This window comes from Marmota marmota, unplaced genomic scaffold (assembly GCF_001458135.2).
Source record: "Marmota marmota marmota unplaced genomic scaffold, marMar, whole genome shotgun sequence".
Lineage (NCBI taxonomy): Eukaryota > Metazoa > Chordata > Mammalia > Rodentia > Sciuridae > Marmota > Marmota marmota.
In genome coordinates, this window is record NW_026000051.1 from 10588471 (window position 1) to 10605950 (window position 17480).

General features: G+C 40.5%; 1 protein-coding gene and 1 pseudogene across 11 annotated transcripts in view; one reads left to right on the forward strand and one right to left on the reverse strand.

Annotated features, from left to right (window-relative positions):
* Positions 1-17480, forward strand: part of Cdk5rap2 (CDK5 regulatory subunit associated protein 2) — a 186595-nt gene that overhangs the window by 65847 nt on the left and 103268 nt on the right. The window lies entirely within an intron of this gene.
* LOC107152143 lies at positions 3780-4134 on the reverse strand (annotated as a pseudogene).

The following is a 17480-nucleotide window of genomic DNA, read 5'->3' on the forward strand; positions in this document are numbered from 1 at the left end:
CATGCCTGCAATTGCAGCAACCCAGTGCCAGTTGGCTTAGTATGGTCCTGAGGGAGATATGCAGTTTGTTCAGTGCACATTCTTTGTAATGGCACAGGCACATCATTAGGCCTTGTGAGTGCACACTTTCGCTTTTACTTTATAATGAGATAGGTTGAAAAGTGAGGCTCTCAGATAGGTCCCTTGTGTTGTGCTATACCTCCTTGTGCCAGAGGACCCATATTGCTTTAAGGAAATTCAGAAGACCTTTGCAAACAAACAAAACCCCTGTATTCGCAATTCATTGTGCTCACGGTGGTGTTGAAGTGTCCTAGCCTCTGTGGCCTGTGATGGCGATGCTGCTGGGATTTTCTCTTCCCTACTCTCTCATCTCTAACTTTCACATGTTATTTGGCCCCAGAGACTTAACACGCTCTCTCCTTTTAGCCCAGCTTGTGTGTGTACCTGAGTGTGTGTGTTTGGTGAAGGGTGAGAGAGAGCTCTTTATTTCAGATTTGTTCTCTCTGGCTCGGGCACTCAGTATTCTATGGTGAGGAGGAGGAGCGAGGCATCATCGTCTTGTCTTTCTGTCTTTCTGCCTTTCTGCACTGCAGCCTGTGTGAGGCCTCGGCTGAGATGGCATCCCCAGACGTCTCGTAATGCTCTCCTCTGTTACAGGGCCTATCAACTGCTGTCCTGACAAGTGTGTGCTTTAGTACCTGGGCACTTGGCTCCATGGGATGCATTTGCTAGTTGAAGCCCCCAATCTAATTAAAGTTGTACCTGCACCCAGCTGGCTGATCCCATGGGCGTTCATGGAGTGGTTTAACTTCAGGAGGTTCAGCCCGAACTCCTCTAGTTCTCTTGCTTCTCATTGTTGGATGGCTTCAAAGGAGATTGGGATGGCATTTAGTATATCTCTTGGAGAACCATAATCAAAACATGGTGGCTTTGGAGACAGTGTCTCAGGTGGTTGATTAGGGCCAAGAACACAGAGCTGTAGTGGTGTGATGGCTCAGACTCTCCCCTGTTATTTTTAAAATCAGGTGTGAAGATCTTAAGTTGGCATCCTTGTAGAATAATGTGCAATTTAAATGAACTGTGTTGGAGGAAGTTCTGTCCCTGCCAATTCTAGTTTCTTAAGAGAGCCCGAACACAGAGACTAGAGTCACGCTCGATTTGAGTCCTGGCTCTATCATTCACACACAGTTTGCCTCTCTGAGCCATGGCATCCATTTCTTATCAGAAGAACAAGGATTAGTTGATAGGGTATAGCCCTTAGCATAATACCTGGCACACCATAAATGATCAATAAATGGAGAGATGAAGCAACGTTAGTAGGTTTCTTTGGAATAGTGGAAGTCAGTGTGGACTTGGGTTGGAACTGTAGCTTCACTTAGAGGTGCTTAACCTCTATGCCAGCTACTTAACCTCTTAAAATGAACATTTACTCCCCTAAAATATAGTTGATTTTAATCTATCTTAGCATTAAACAAATGAGGAGTAAAATTTAACATGTGATCCTGGTATAGAGAAGTAGATGCTCAGCTTGGTCAGATTTCTTCTTTGCTGTTTTCCTGCTGTTAATATTGTTGCAGGTGCTGACTTGGGACTTTGAATGACAAACCACTGCCCACAAGAATCTACTGGACACTGTTGATTAACAAATGTGGTCTGCCCTTTACCAGTCAAGTCACCAAGCTAGACATTTCCTCCTTGCTCAACAGTAACCTCTGCACTGAAGAAAGTGCTTGTCTGTTTCTGTCTAGCCCATTGATCCCACCAGGAAGAGGGTCAGAATGCTCTTGGATTGAGAGACTTTGGAGTGTCTTGGTGGCTCATGCATGAGGCTGCTTTGACTTTAAAAGTCTGTCCCCATGAGTTTTCCTGAGGAATTGCCATGATCTCTATGAGGGCACAGACAGGGAGACCTTTTTCTTATCGCTCCTTATTTTCTTGTTTCTGTACCAGGCTCTGTCCTGGGCACTGGGAGAACTGGACTGAAATCAAATATGCTATTCTCTGAAGGCACCTAGTGGGGAAATGTAATAGAAATGCACGTAGCATGGTGAGCGCTGATAACAGGATGGAGTAAATGCTTTGGGAGCTCTGAGATTGGGACTGTGGAGGAGGAAGGCTTCAGGGAGGAGGTGGATTTGAGTGGAGACTCAAGGATAAGGAGCTGTTTTCCCAAGGGACTGGGAGGTGGAAATGCATTCCTGGTAGAGCGAAGGCCTGTGCCAAGGCTTGGAGCATGAATAAGCCTGGCACTTGGGGAAGAGGAGGTGGGGCTGGAGGAGGGGGCCGGGACCTCGAGTGCATCCTGTGGGTGGGCTTTTAGAAAGGTGTGGTGTTCTGTCTGGTGCTGACCCCACTGGGCCTGCCCGGTTTGAATTCCCTCTGCTTTCTGGGGAGGGCTGCCTTGAGCCCGGCTCTGAACTTCTGTAATCTGCACAGGTGGCCCCAGTTAGATGGGGGTGGTTGCCAGCTCTCCATGGCAGGACTTTCTCACTCCAGTGGCTTCCATTGTGTGTGTGTGTTTTCTTTTATTAAAGCATATTAATTCTTTGTTCATATGAACTTTTATGGAGAGAAAACCTGAAAGTGGAGCTGCGCAGGCTGAAGTGGGGGGGAGGCCTGGCATCCTTTGCTCTCCCTTTGTGACTGCTTCCTCCACAGCAATGGGGCTCCACAGAACGTGGTTTGAACACCAGGTCTTGAACTGATTCTGGAAATTCTTCTCACATCACCAAGTACCTATACCTCATTAAGATTTTGGAGAAATTTCCTTTGTATATTTAAAGGTAACCACTGAGCCCTTTGACAGGCTTTCTCACAGTGCAACCTGATAAGGTAGAAATTTGATGGATGAGAACCTTCTCATTCTCCATCTGGCCAGAGATAAAACTGACTAGCTGGCTGGAGAAGGAAGTGTGATGGCCTGGCTTTTCATTTCTAATGCAATTCTAAGATTGTAGGGATATTTTATTTTTCAAATAATCCACTTTTTAAAAACCAGACATGCTGTAAGAAGTCCTGATATGCAAAGGCAGTTCTCAGCTCAGTGTTGGCCCCGAGAGCACCTATGAATCTTCAAGGAAAATCGCCTATTAGTGTAGAAATTCACACCTGTCATTCAGTGACCTTATGCAGATCTTGCTGTGGCAGTTCTTGCTGTAAAGCAGGGTGGGTATCTGATGAAGGATAGGGGTTTTCAAACTTTTTCTAGTAGCTCTTGTTCATAAGCAAATAAAACAGGTGCATCCAAGGGGCTCTGTAGATTTCTTAGGCATTAAAACAAAATGTGAATTTGTGTCCTCTTCCCCTTGCCAGCTGAATCAATTTCTAGTAGGGGGTTCCCTGGAACATGTAGTTGGGTGACTCTGCTAGCCAGCGAGGTTTGGGTATTCCTGATCTTTGGATTTCTTGGGCTCCATTTGAAATACCACTGGAGTGATAAAAAAGAATACATAACAGGTTTCATTTTTATTTTTTATTTTTTATTACATGTGTTAATTGTGCAAATTAATGGGATTCATGGTGATATGTTCATGCTTGTGTACATCATGCATTGATCTACCATTGATCCACTGTGTCTACCCAGCTGCTTTTACTCATCTCTACCCTCACCTATTCTTTCACATTCTTTAATAATCCTTTTACTTCCAGATTAAGATTTTATTCTTTAGTTTCTACATATGAGAGTTAGCGTGTGGTATTTCGAATGACAGGGTTTTATTCTTTATGGCTGAGTAATACTCCATTGTGTACTTGTATAATTTTTTCTTTTTTTTTGTCACACATCTGTCTATATTTGAGCAGTAGGTGGGACACTTCTAGCAACAGTAAAAAAAAAATAATTTACAAAAGCAGGGATTTAGTGAAGCCACTTGGTGGTTGCCCTTGGGAGCTCACACGTAGATGCCGACCCAGAGAGGGAGGAAGAGGACTCCATAGCCCATAAAGAGTGAGGCCACCAAGGAAATGAGGAGCTCTTTGTAGATATCCCATGTGTACTTGGTGGAGGTAACCTTGTAAATGAAGAACCAGGAGGTGAAGAACATGCCATTAGCCGGAAGCACCACAGTCAGATGGGGGAAGACAGCTGGCTTTACTGGGCTGGTGTATCTGTCTGCTCATGGCCTCAAGCTCCATTTTGCCCCACACACAGTAATCTGCCGCTCTGCCACCGGAAGAACAATACTTTCTTTATCCATGCATTTGTTGACAGGTACCTAGGCTGATTGCATACTTTGGATATTGTGAGTAGTGCAGTGATAAACATGGACGTGCAGGTATCTTTTTTTATGCTGACTTCTTTTCTTTTGGATGCATAGTTAGACATGGGATATCTAGATCATGTGGTTGTTCTCTTTTTAGTTTTTAAAAATTATAAAAATCAGCACATATTAATTACACAAAGTAATGGGTTTCGTTGTGACATTTTTATAATGCATGTGACCTACTTTGATCACATTCACCCTCCCTGTTGCCTTCTTTGACCCTGCTTCCCTCTCCTCCGACCTCTTTTCCCTTACTCCAGAGCCCCCTTCTACTTTCGTATCATCTTTTGTGCCCCTCTAGATTCCACAGATGAAAGAAAGTGTGCAGTGCTTGCTTTGAGTCTGGCTTATTAACATGATGCTCTTCAGTTTCATCCATTTGCCTGCAAGTGATATGGTTTTGTTTTCCATTATGACTGAATAAGACTCCATTATGTAATGATACCACATTTTCCTTATCCTTTCATCCATTGATAGCATCTAGTAGGTTTATTATATAACTTGCCTATTGTAGATAGTGCCTTGATAAACATGGATTTGCAAATATCTTTATAGTACACTGATTTCAGTTCCTTCTAGTATATACCCAGAGTGTGTGGCTGGATCATATGGTAAATCTATTTTTTAGTTTTCTGAGAAACCTCCCTACTGTTTTCCGTGGTGGCTATGCTGATTTACAGTCTCAGCAACAGTGTGTAAGTGGTCCTTTTTATCCTCATCCTCACCAGCATTTGCTGGTTTTTTTTTTTTTTTTTTGATAACAGCTGTTCTAATTGAGGTGAGATGGAATCTCATTGTAGTTTTAATTTGTTTCCCTGATGGCTAATCATTTTGAACATTTTTTTCATGTTATTTATTGACTATTTGTACTTCTTTTGGGAAGTGTCTATTCAGATCATTTCCCCACTTTTGAAGTTGAATTACTTTTTTGTTGTCCTTTTTTTGGAGTTCTTTATATATCCTGGATATTAATCCTCTGTCATTTGAATAGCTGGCAGAGGTTTCCTTCATCCTGTGGGCTGTCTCCTCTCCTGTTTCCTAGCTGTGCAGAGGCTTTGTATTCTGGGGGGAATTCCGTTTGTTAGTTTTTGCTTTTGTTTCCTGTGCTTTTGGAGTCCTATCCAGGAAATTGCTGTCTCTGCCAGTATCTTCAGCTGTTTCCTCTAGTAGTTTCAGAGTGGTAAATGTTACATTAAGGTCTTTGATCCATTTTAAGTTGAATTTCTTTTTATGCAGCATGAGAATTAGGGGCTGAGTTTCAGTCTTCTGCATGTGGACTTCCAGTTTTCCTAGCACTATTTGTTGAAGAGGCTATCCTTTCTTCAATGTATATTTGGGCGTCTAAGTCAAGAGTCACATGGCTGCAGATGCATGGATTTATTTCTGGGTCCTCTGTTCTGTTCCATTGGTGTCTGTTTTTATGCTAATACCATACTGTTTTGTTACTATGGTCCTGTAGTATGTCTTGAAATCTGGTACTGTGCCTTTAGCTCTATTTTTTTTTTTTTTTTGCTCAAGTTTGTTTTTGGCTATTTGGGTTTTTTTTTGTGTGTGTGTGCTTCCATGAATTTTAGAATTTTTTTCCTAGTTCTCTGAAGAATGTCATTTGTATGTTGATGGTATTTGCAATGAAACAGTAGCTTGCTTTGGGAAGTATGGGCATTGATTATATCAGTTCCTCTGGTCCATGAACATGGGAGATCATTTCACCCTACAGTGTCTTCTTCAGTTTCCGTCTTCAGTATTTTGCAGTTTTCATTGTAGAGGTCTTTTACTTCCTTGGTTAAGTGTACTCCTAAGTATTTTATTATTTTTTTGTGACTCCTGTGAGTAGGATTGTTTTTGTGATTTCTTTCTCAGCAAATTCATTATTGGTGTATAGAAAAGCTACTGATTTTTGTGTGTTGATTTGTATCCTGTTACTTTGCTAAATTTATCAGTTCCAATGGTCGTTTGGTGAAATCTTCAGGTTTTTCTCTGTATAGAATCTCATCGTCTGTATGCCTTTTATTTCTTTCTCTTGCTTAATTTCCCTGGCTAAAATTCCTAATACTATATTGAATAAGAGTAGAGAGCACACTTGCCTTGTTCCTGATCCTAGAGGAAGTGCTTTCAGTTTTCTCCCATGCAGTACGGTGTTGGCTGTGGGTCTGTCATATACAGCCTTCATTATGTTGAGGTCTGATCGCTCTGTAAGTAATTTATGTGGGGCTTTAATCATGAAGGGATGTTGAATTTTATCAACTCCCTTTTCTGCATCTGTGGAGATGATCATATGATTTATATTTTTTATTTATGGGATATATTGTTTATTGATTTGGGTATGTTGAACCATTCTTGAATCCCTGGAATTAAACCAGCTTCATCAAGGCGTCTAATCTTTTCGATGTGCTGTTGAATTTGATTTGCTAGTATTTTGTTGAGAATTTTGTGACCACCAGACACCGTGGTCTGTTCTTTTTATTGTGTCCTTGTCAGATTTTGGTACCAGGACAATGCTGGCCTTGTAAATGAGTTTAGAAGTGTCCCTTCCCTTTCAATTCTGAGGAATAGTTTGAGAAGCATTAATGTTAGCTGTTTAAAAGTTTGGCAAAATTCAGCAGTGAAGTCATCTGATCTTGGACTTGTCTTTGTTGGGAGACTTTAATTTTATTTGCTCTCATTATTTGTTTTTGGTTGTTACGGTTTAGGTATTAGGTGTCCTTGAAAAGCTCCTGTGTTAATTCAAGTGTATTCAGAGGTAGAATAATTAGATTGTAACCTAATCAGACCATCCTAGTTTGAGTGGACTGACTGGGTGGTAACCAAAGGCTGGTGGGGCATGGATGGAGGAGGAGTGTCACCGGGGGTGTGCCTTGGAAGGGTGTGTATAAATACAGTTTCCATGTATTTATATAATTTCCAAAACTTCTCTTGCTGTTGATTTCTAGTTTGATTCCATTGTGATAAAAAAGGTACATGATATGATTTCAATTTTTTTAAATTCTTAAGGCTTGTTTTGTACCTTAATTATGGTCTGTTCCAGAGAAAGTTTCTCGCATTGATGAAAAGAATGTGTTTTTGCAGCTGTTAGATGATATGTTCTGTAAATGTCTGTTAAATCAGCCTTGCTTGGTGTAGTAATCTCGGTTGGCAGTTCTTTTCTTTGAGGACTTGAAATACATCATTCAGTACCTCCTGACCTGTAAAGTTGATGCTGAGAAATCTGTTGTTAGTCTAATGGGGTTGCCCTGGAATGTGCAGATTTAAAAACTGCAGATTTAAAAATTCCTTCTTCATCTTATACTTTTTTTTTTTTTTTTGGTACTGACGATTTAACCCAGGGGTGCTCACTTACTGAGCCACGTCCCCAGACCTTTTTTTTTATATTTTATTTAGAGACGGGGTTTTCCTGAGTGACTAAGTACTTTGCTAAGTTGCTGAGACTGGCTTTGAAATCGCAATTCTCCTGTGTCAGCCTCCCAGTCTGCTGGGATTACAGGCATGGTCCACCACGCCTGGCTGTCTTATACTTTTGACAGTTTGAGTCTAACGTGGTGTGTGGTGAGGATCTTTTCTGGTCATGTCTATGTGAGGTTCTCTAGGCCTCCTGTACCTAGATCCCATGGCATTCCCGAGATAGGGAAGGTTTCCGCTATCATTTCATTGAGTAGGTTTTCTGTGGCCTTAACCATCATTTCTTCCCCTTTGGGTATCCTAATGATGCAGGTGTTGATTTTTTTTAATGTTGTCCCAAAGGTTTTGAATGTTCTCTTTATTCTTTCTTATTTATTTTTTTTATTTATGTCTGTCTGAATGTGTGATTTTTAAAAGACCTTCTTCAAGCTTTGATAGTTTTCCTTCTACTTGATGTAGTCTGTTGTTGAGACTTTCAACTGAATTTTTGAGTTCTTCATTTCTAAGATTTCTGATTGGTTCTTTTTCAAAATCTTTATCTCTGCTGAATTTCTCATTCATATCCTGCATTACTTTTCTAAATTCATTTAACTGTTTATCCATGTTCTTGTGGATCTCTTCAAGTTTTTAAGAATCATTCTTTTGGGTTTTTTATCTGACATTTCAGACATTTTGATAACTTTGGAGTCTGTTATTAGAGAGTTCTGATCTTTTGGAGGATAGACTGGGTTTTAAATTCTTGTTTTACCACTTTTTACCTGATATTTAGCTTAAGTGGCTTGAACTGTTTGAACGGCAGCACTCTGATTGACAAAATGGGTATGATCAGAATACCTGCTTCTTAGGGTTGTTGTTGAGTTGAATGAGGTCCTGGGTAACTGTGCCCTGCACTCTTCTGAGTGCTGTAGAGTTTTGTAGATCAAAGTGGTGGATGGTATTCTGGGAGGATGTTGGCCAGGGCCAGACTAATCAGGGAGGGCTTTGTGGAAGAGATGGCCACTTGGGCTTGGGCCTTGAACATGGTATGCCACCATCTCTAGGTGTAATTGGTGAGAATTTTACGACATTTTTACCAGGTGGAGGGGACTGGGTGGATACAGGCAGAACCTGGAAAGTGTGTGAATAAGTGGCCAGGGGAGGGGGCTGGTTGTAGATAAGGCTGGAGCCACTGCAGGAGTCTGGAAGGAGCTGCCTGCTACGAGGGCTTTGTTCTGCAATTGATTTGGAGTTATTGAAGGGTTCTGAGCAGAAGGATGATCAGAGGTCTACAGGATTTGGCTGGATAATCCCAGAGACAGGGAGACCAGTGAGGAAGCTACTCTGGTGCCCCAGGGAGCTGCTGTATGAAGAAGGCAGTGGCAGCTGGGTGTAGGGAGAAGAGGGGCTGAGTGAGCGAGGGGAAGGGATGCTCTTGTCTCCTAGTGGCTACAGCTTCTACCCTTCTTCCACTTGGATCCCTCATGAAGAGGAGAGTTACCAATCAGATTATTCAGAGTCCAGGGTATTCAGTGGGCTGTCCTTGTTAATGAAGGTGCAGGTGTTCATTGTACATTCAGGAAGAACCCAAGTTCTGGATTTGCTTGCTTTCCTCTTCAGGCCTGGGGGGCTGCACCTGGTATGGCAGGCTGACTCCCTCACTCCCCAGTGTTCCTCTGTCTTTATCCACTTGCCTAAGAGGACCGGGCAGCTCCATTAAGCTGCACACGCCCCTCCGGGAACAATAACAATGACAGCAGTACCTCGGATCTTAAATTTCCTAAGAAAGTTCAGCTTTGGATTTGGAATTGTCGGAGTTGTACTTCGACTCCCCTTCTGCTCTTGCTTCTTTGTACAGTCCCTTTGGGAACTCTGGGGTGGAAGGAGGGGTGACCGGTCAGGTTTGAGGCTCTTGGCCATGAAGAGCTCTAAATCCTCACTCTTCATTTCTCCTGTGCTCTCTACCCAGGGTGTGCTATACCCTGAGGTTTGGGTGACCTGTTGGATGATAAGGTGTGTGTGAGAGGGAGAGACAAGTGCTGAACCCTGCGGCCATGAGAGAAAACCAGGGAGGGGAGAGAGGGATGAGACAGAATGGTTTGCTCCGCCCCAGCCTCTGTGCTGGGCACCTGTCCTGTATTCCCCCATTTAACTAACCTTCAAAGGAGCCCACATCATTATCATTTCTGGAAAGGACATACTCATAAAAATTTAAGTTCTCTATCTGTGGTCACACAGCTGATTAGCCTGGAGCCACGATGCAAGGCAAGGTCTTTCTGTCTTCACAACCCAGGAATATTGAAGTAGGGTTGGGGAAAAAACCCAAGATTATCAATTTTCAGTTCTGATTGTTTTGCTCAGGCAAGACATGCTGTCTCCATGCCTCCCCAAAACATTTATTATAACTCCATGGGTTGCGGGAACAGGAGCCTGTCGGCGGCTTTGTGTTGCCATGGCAGCCGCTCCTCCTCAAGGCCACCTCTGTGCACACCTCCTCCCTTCCCAGTGGCCTCTCTGCTTTAAGCCTTATCTGACTGCTCTTCATAAGAGGTACAGCATCCTTGGTCCTGCCTCTTTCATTTGGAGGAGGGCCTCAGTGTCAGTCTGGATATTCCATCAGCCCAAGTCCTTGAGAAATCATAAAATTAGCTTGGGATGTTGGAATTGTTGACCTTGAAAGCCAGGTCACACACTGGTTTTATACTTCCATTGGTCTTCGCAATAGTGCAGTTGGGTGGAAAGAACACAGAATTTGTGGTCACACTGGTTTGGTTTTGAATTTTAGCATTAGAGATTGTTTGTAAAGCTTTGGCAAAATTTTACCATCTCTGTGAGCTTTAGTTTCCTTTCTGTAAAAGTGGCATTAATAATACCTCACAGGCTTTCAGAGAGGTTAGAGTGATTTCATGGAAAAAGCCCTGGCTAAAGCTGGGCTATCGCTGGTGCTCAGAAAATGGTGGTTTCTATTACCAATGATTTAAAAGAAGAGGTGGTTTATATTTACGGGTGTATTGAATTTCCTCAAGGTTGATGATGTTGTGAGTCCTGTCCCCAGAAGTATGTACATGGACAAACTTGTGTAGGATCTCAGGGTTCAATCAGTGCACCTCAGGTTAAGAGCCCTTAATCTTGGGGATGACAGAGCTACATGTCCTTTGTGGAATTCTGGAGCAGGTCATTTTCACACTGTCTTCTGTTATGTTTGGAGGGCATGTGGGGGAAATGTGGTACAACATGAGTAGCCATGTATTACTAGGTTAAGAAGTTCTTAGCCTAGTTAGCTGAGTTAAAAATTTAAATGCACATGGAAAGGAGAATAGAGTAAAAGATTACTGAACGTACACATATGTGCTAGAATTTGAACTAGACATTAAAATATGGATCTGACAAGTGCATATATAGAGGAAGGCACTTAGTCTGGAAAATGATGTAAATGGACTTAACTGTGCCTATAGACTGTGATACCTGGACATTTTAAAATTAGGAGGACGGCTATACTACAAAGCTTTCATAATCAAAATGTCATGGTACTGGCATAAAAGTGGATAGTGTCTTCAATAAATGGTACTGGGACAAATGATACTTACATGAAGAATGACATTAGATCTTTGTCTCACACCACATAAAAAAATCAACTTAATGCAATACCTGAAACTGTGAAACTAACTAGTAGAGGAAAACTCAGAGGAAAGGCTCCATAACATTGGTTTGGGCAGTGGCTTTTTGGCTCTTATCCCAAAAGCACTGTAGACAAAAGCAGAAACAGACCAAGGGGACTCAACAAGCTGAAAAGCACATAGCAGGGGACCAGGTACAAGTGTGGACAGACAGCCTGGAGGCTGGGGGAAAGCATCTGAACCTTAAATATACAAGGAATGCCACTCAGTAGCAAGGAAACAAATAACCTGATGAAGAAAGGGGAAGGACTGGAGCAGACTTTTCTCAAATGAAGACATACAAGTAGCCAACTAGTGTATTAATAAAATGCTCAACATCCTGATCATCATGGAAATGGAAATTAAAATCACACTGAGACACTCTTCACATGCGTTAGAATGGTGGTGACTAAGAAGATGAAAGATAACAGTTGTTGTGGAGGATTGGAGGAAAGGAACTCTTGAATGCTGTTGGTAGGAATGTGAATCAGTATGGAGGACAGTTCGGAGGTTCCTGAGAACCAAACATAGGAGTGTCATATGATCTGGTGATCTTGCTTCTGAGTATGTGAGTCTGCACTGGGAAGGGCTGATGTGAGCACCGGGTGGTCCACTTGCATGTTCATCTCAGCGTTATTCACAGTAGTCAAGAGTGTCTTCACCTGATGCATGGATAAGGAAAATGTGGTATATTTTTACAATAGAATAATATTTAGTTACCAAAAAGAATGAAATCCTTTAATTTGTGACAGTATGGATGAAGCTGGAATCTGAGGTGAACCTGCAGGAGTAGAGAGTTTCATGGTGGTGACCAAAGACTGTGGCTGGTGGGGAAGGATAGAGGTGTTGACCAAGGGGTCCAGAGTTTCTTAGGAGGAATAAGTTTTCTAGATCTATTGTACCACATTCTAAGCATAATTAATATTTACATTAGCATAACTAATTATTACATATTTCAAAGTTGCTGAAAGGACAAATTTTCATTGTCGTTACAAAAAGTACTTGAAGTGATGTATATGCTAATTAGTTGATATAATCATTCCACAATGTGTACATATATCAAAACATCACATTTTACTCCCAAATATAATTATTATTTGCCAGACTTAAACAATATAACTAAAATAAAATTTAAAAGAAGGCATGTTCTTCTAGGATGGTATGCAGGTTTATTGTGACTTTAAAGAGATATACCTGAAAGGCAATGTTAACATAATATAGATATTCTTCATAGCAGTTTTCATCTGGAATTTTCTAAACTCGAGTGTCAGATGAGATCATTTAAATGGACCAGGATCAAGGTATAGGTGGGTGATGCCAGAGACACAAACCTGTGCCATGGTGTCTGGGTGAACTGAGAGGCTTTGGAATCAGAGAGTGGGGTCAGGCAGATGCTGTTCCTCATTCATGAAATAGAAACAGGGCTGGGGGGTGACTTGGTGGTAGAGTGCTTGCTGAGCATGTGCGAAGCCCTAGGTTCAATCCCAAGCACTGAAATAAAAAGAAAGAAAGAAAGAAAGAAAGAAAGAGAAATCTCATCTACTTTATTCATTTGCTCATTTGTTTATCTAATAAGTATTTAGTTAGTGGTGTTCTGGGTGCTATGTAAGAGATTACCCCAGATCATCTTAAACAATAACTTTCTTATATTTCACTTTATTGGTCAAGGATTTGAGCAGGGCTTAGCTGTGTGATTTTTCTGCTTGCGGTGGTCAGGTCACTCATGGCATTCAGCTGGTGAGGGGGCTGGTCCTGAGGGGCCGTGAATCTTTCCTCATGTGTCTGGCGTGTTGTTGGAGATGACTGAAAACTAAGCATAACTGGGGTTGTCAGCCGTGGCACTTGTGTGTGGCTCTTCAGCAGAGCAGTGTCAGGGTAGTCGTCATCTTGGAGGACTCACAGGGCTCCAGGAGGCAGGAGTTGGAAGCTACCAGTTTTCTAAGGCCTGGGCCCAGGATCTGGCACAGTGTCACTTCTTCTGTATTCTGGTTGCACCAGTTACTGTGTTGCCAGGATTCAATATGAGGGAACACAGGCTCCACACCTCTCACACATGCTAGGCAAATATTCTGCCCCTGCTCCAGGCCATTCATTCTTGAGAGATCAAATTTTTGTTAGAGCTGTCCTTGAAAATTTTGTCATCCTTGGCCAGTAAGGACAGTTGATCTGAGGGGAAATGTCAGATATACAGAAACGGGGTTGGCAATCAAGGAAATGCAAATTCAAATTCTTGAAGAATCATTATACCAATTATATTATCATTATACCAATTTATATTAGCAAACAGTTAAGTAAATGTTCCTGGCCAGGATGTGGTAAGATAAAAACTTACACTTTGGGGTGGGACTAACATTTTGCAGTGATACTTTAGCCACTGCCCTTTTGGAAGATAGTTTGTTGGTTTGCAGAAAGAATCCTCAAAACATGTTCTGAGAAATCAAATCAAAATTAATTAAAAACTGTAAAAATAAAAACCCCCAAGAAGACGTAATAGCACATTGCTGTTTGTCATATGTAAAAGCAAATGGTTGGACATGTAGTGAGTATTCACTAAAGCTAGGAAATCTGAAGGTGACGTGGAGTCTTTTTTTTTTTTTCTTCACTTTTTGTTTTATTTTATTTATTTTTTAAATTTTTATTGTTGGTTGTTCAAAACATTACATAGTTCTTAATATATCATATTTCACACTTTGATTCAAGTGGGTTATGAACTCCCATTTTTACCCCGTATACAGATTGCAGAATCACATCGGTTATACATCCACTGATTTACATATTGCCATACTAGTGTCTGTTGTATTCTGCTGCCTTTCCTATCCTCTACTATCCCCCCTCCCCTCCCCTACCCTCTTCTCTCTCTACCCCATCTCCTGTAATTCATTTCTCCCCCTTGTATTNTTCATTTTGTTGCATATGGATTTCCAGTTTTCCCAGCACCATTTGTTGAAGATGCTATCCTTCCTCCATTGCATGCTTTTAGCCCCTTTATCAAATATAAGATAGTTGTAGTTTTGTGGATTGGTTTCTGTGTCCTCTATTCTGTACCATTGGTCCACCCGCCTGTTTTGGTACCAGTACCATGCTGTTTTTGTTACTATTGCTCTGTAGTATAGTTTGAAGTCTGGTATCGCTATACTGCCTGATTCAAACTTCCTGCTTAGAGTTGTTTTTGCTATTCTGGGTCTTTTATTTTTCCATATGAATTTCATGATTGCTTTATCTATTTCTACAAGTAATGCCGTTGGGATTTTGATTGGCATTGCATTAAACCTGTAGAGAACATTTGGTAATATCGCCATTTTGATGATGTTAGTTCTGCCTATCCATGAACAGGGTATATTTTTCCATCTTCTAAGATCTTCTTCTATTTCTCTCTTTAGGGTTCTGTAGTTTTCATTGTATAAGTCTTTCACCTCTTTTGTTAGGTTGATTCCCAAGTATTTTATTTTTTTTGAAGATATTGTGAATGGAGTGGTTGTCCTCATTTCCATTTCAGAGGATTTGTCGCTGATGTACAGGAATGCCTTTGATTTATGCGTGTTGATTTTATATCCTGCCACTTTGCTGAATTCATTTATTAGCTCCAATAGTATCTTTGTAGACCCTTTTGAGTCTGCTAGGTATAGAATCATGTCATCTGAAAATAGTGATAATTTAAGTTCTTCTTTTCCTATTTTTATGCCTTTAATTTCTTTCGTTTGTCTAATTGCTCTGGCCAGTGTTTCGAGAACTATGTTGAACAGAAGTGGTGAGAGAGGGCATCCCTGTCTTGTTCCAGATTTTAGAGGGAATGCCTTCAATTTTTCTCCGTTCAGAATGATGCTAGCCTGAGGCTTAGCATAGATAGCTTTTACAATATTGAGGTATGTTCCTGTTATCCCTAGTTTTCCTAGAGTTTTGAACATGATGGGATGCTGTACTTTGTCGAATGCTTTTTCTGCGTCTATCGAGATGATCATATGGTTCTTATTTTTAAGTCTATTGATGTGGTGAATAACATTTATTGATTTCCGTATATTGAACCAGCCTTGCATCCCAGGGATGAATCCTACTTGATCATGGTGCACAATTTTTTTGATATGTTTTTGTATCCGATTTGCCAGAATTTTATTGAGGATTTTTGCATCTAGATTCATTAGAGATATTGGTCTGTAGTTTTCTTTCTTTGAATTGTCTTTGTCTGGTTTAGGAATCAGGGTGATGTTGGCCTCGTAGAATGAATTTGGAAGTTCTCCCTCTTTTTCTATTTCCTGGAATAGCTTGAAAAGTATTGGTATTAGTTATTCATTTTTTTTTTTTTTAAATTTTTTATTGTGGGTTGTTCAAAACATTACAAATTTCTTGACATATCATATTCCACACTTTGATTCAAGTGGGTTATGAACTCCCACCTTCACCCCATACACAGATTGCAGAATCACATCAGTTACACATCCATTGATTTACAAATTGCCATCCTAGTGTCTGTTGTGCTCCGCTGCCTTTCCCATCCTCCACCCTCCCCCCTCCCCACCTCTCCCCGTATTAGTTATTCTTTAAAGGTTTTGTAAAACTCTGCTGTATACCTATCCGGTCCTGGGCTTTTCTTAGTTGGTAGTCTTTTGATGGCTTCTTCTATTTCCTCAATTGGTATTATTCTGTTTAGGTTTTCTATATCCTCCTGACTCAATCTGGGTAGATCATATGACTTAAGAAATTTATCGATGCCTTCACTATCTTCTATTTTATTGGAGTATAAGGATTCAAAATAATTTCTAATTATCTTCTGTATTTCTGAAGTGTCTGTTGTGATATTGCCTTTTTCATCCTGTATGCTAGTAATTTGAGTTCTCTCTCTTCTTCTCTTCGTTAGCATGGCTAAGGGTCTGTCGATCTTATTTATTTTTTCAAAGAACCAACTTTTAGTTTTCTCAATTTTTTCAATTATTTCTTTTGTTTCGATTTCATTAATTTCAGCTCTGATTTTAATTATTTCTTGCCTTCTACTTCTTTTGCTGTTGTTTTGCTCTTCTTTTTCTAGGATTTTGAGATGAAGTATGAGATCATTTATTTGTTGGTTTTTTCTTTTTTTAAGGAATGAACTCCAAGCAATGAATTTTCCTCTTAGAACTGCTTTCAATGTGTCCCATAGATTCCGATATGTTGTGTCTGTGTTTTCATTTATCTCTAAGAATTTTTTAATTTCCTCCTTGATGTCTTCTATAACCCATTGATCATTCAGTAACCTATTGTTCATTCTCCAAGTGATGTATGCTTTTTCCTTCCTTCTTTTATCGTTGATTTTCAGTTTCATTCCATTATGATCAGATAAGATGCATGGTATTATCTCTACTCCTTTATATTGTCTAAGAGTTGCCCTGTGACATAATATATGATCTATTTTTGAGAAGGATCCATGTGCTGCTGAGAAAAAAGTGTAACTGCTTGATGTTGGGTGGTATACTCTATATATGTCAATTAGGTCTAGGTTATTAATAGTGTTATTGAGTTCTATAGTTTCCTTATTCAACTTTTGTTTGGAAGATCTGTCCAGTGGCGAGAGAGGTGTGTTGAAGTCTCCCATGATTATGGTATGGTGGTCTATTAGACTCTTGAACTTGAGAAGAGTTTGTTTGACGAACATAGCTGCACCATTGTTTGGGGCATAAATATTTATGATTGTTATGTCTTGTTGGTGTATGGTTCCCTTAAGCAGTATGTAGTGTCCCTCTTTATCCCTTTTGATTAACTTTGGCTTGAAATCTATTTTATTTGATATGAGTATGGACACTCCTGCTTGTTTCCGAAGTCCATATGAGTGATATGATTTTTCCCAACCTTTCACCTTCAGCCTATGTATGTCTTTTCCTATCAAATGCGTCTCCTGTAGGCAGCATATTGTTGGGTCTTGTTTTGTGATCCATTCTACTAGCCTGTGTCTCTTAATTGGTGAGTTTAAGCCATTAACATTTAGGGTTATTATTGAGATATGGGTTGTTCTTCCAGCCATATTTGTTTATTTCTGTTACTAAACATGGTTTGTTTTCCTCTTTGATTATTTTCCCCCCCTTTACTGTCCTACCTCCCACTGTTGGTTTTCATTGTTATTTTCCATTTCCTCTTCCTGTAATGCTTTGGCGAGGATGTTTTGAAGAGATGGTTTTCTAGCTGCGAATTCTTTAAACTTTTGTTTATCGTGGAAGGTTTTAAT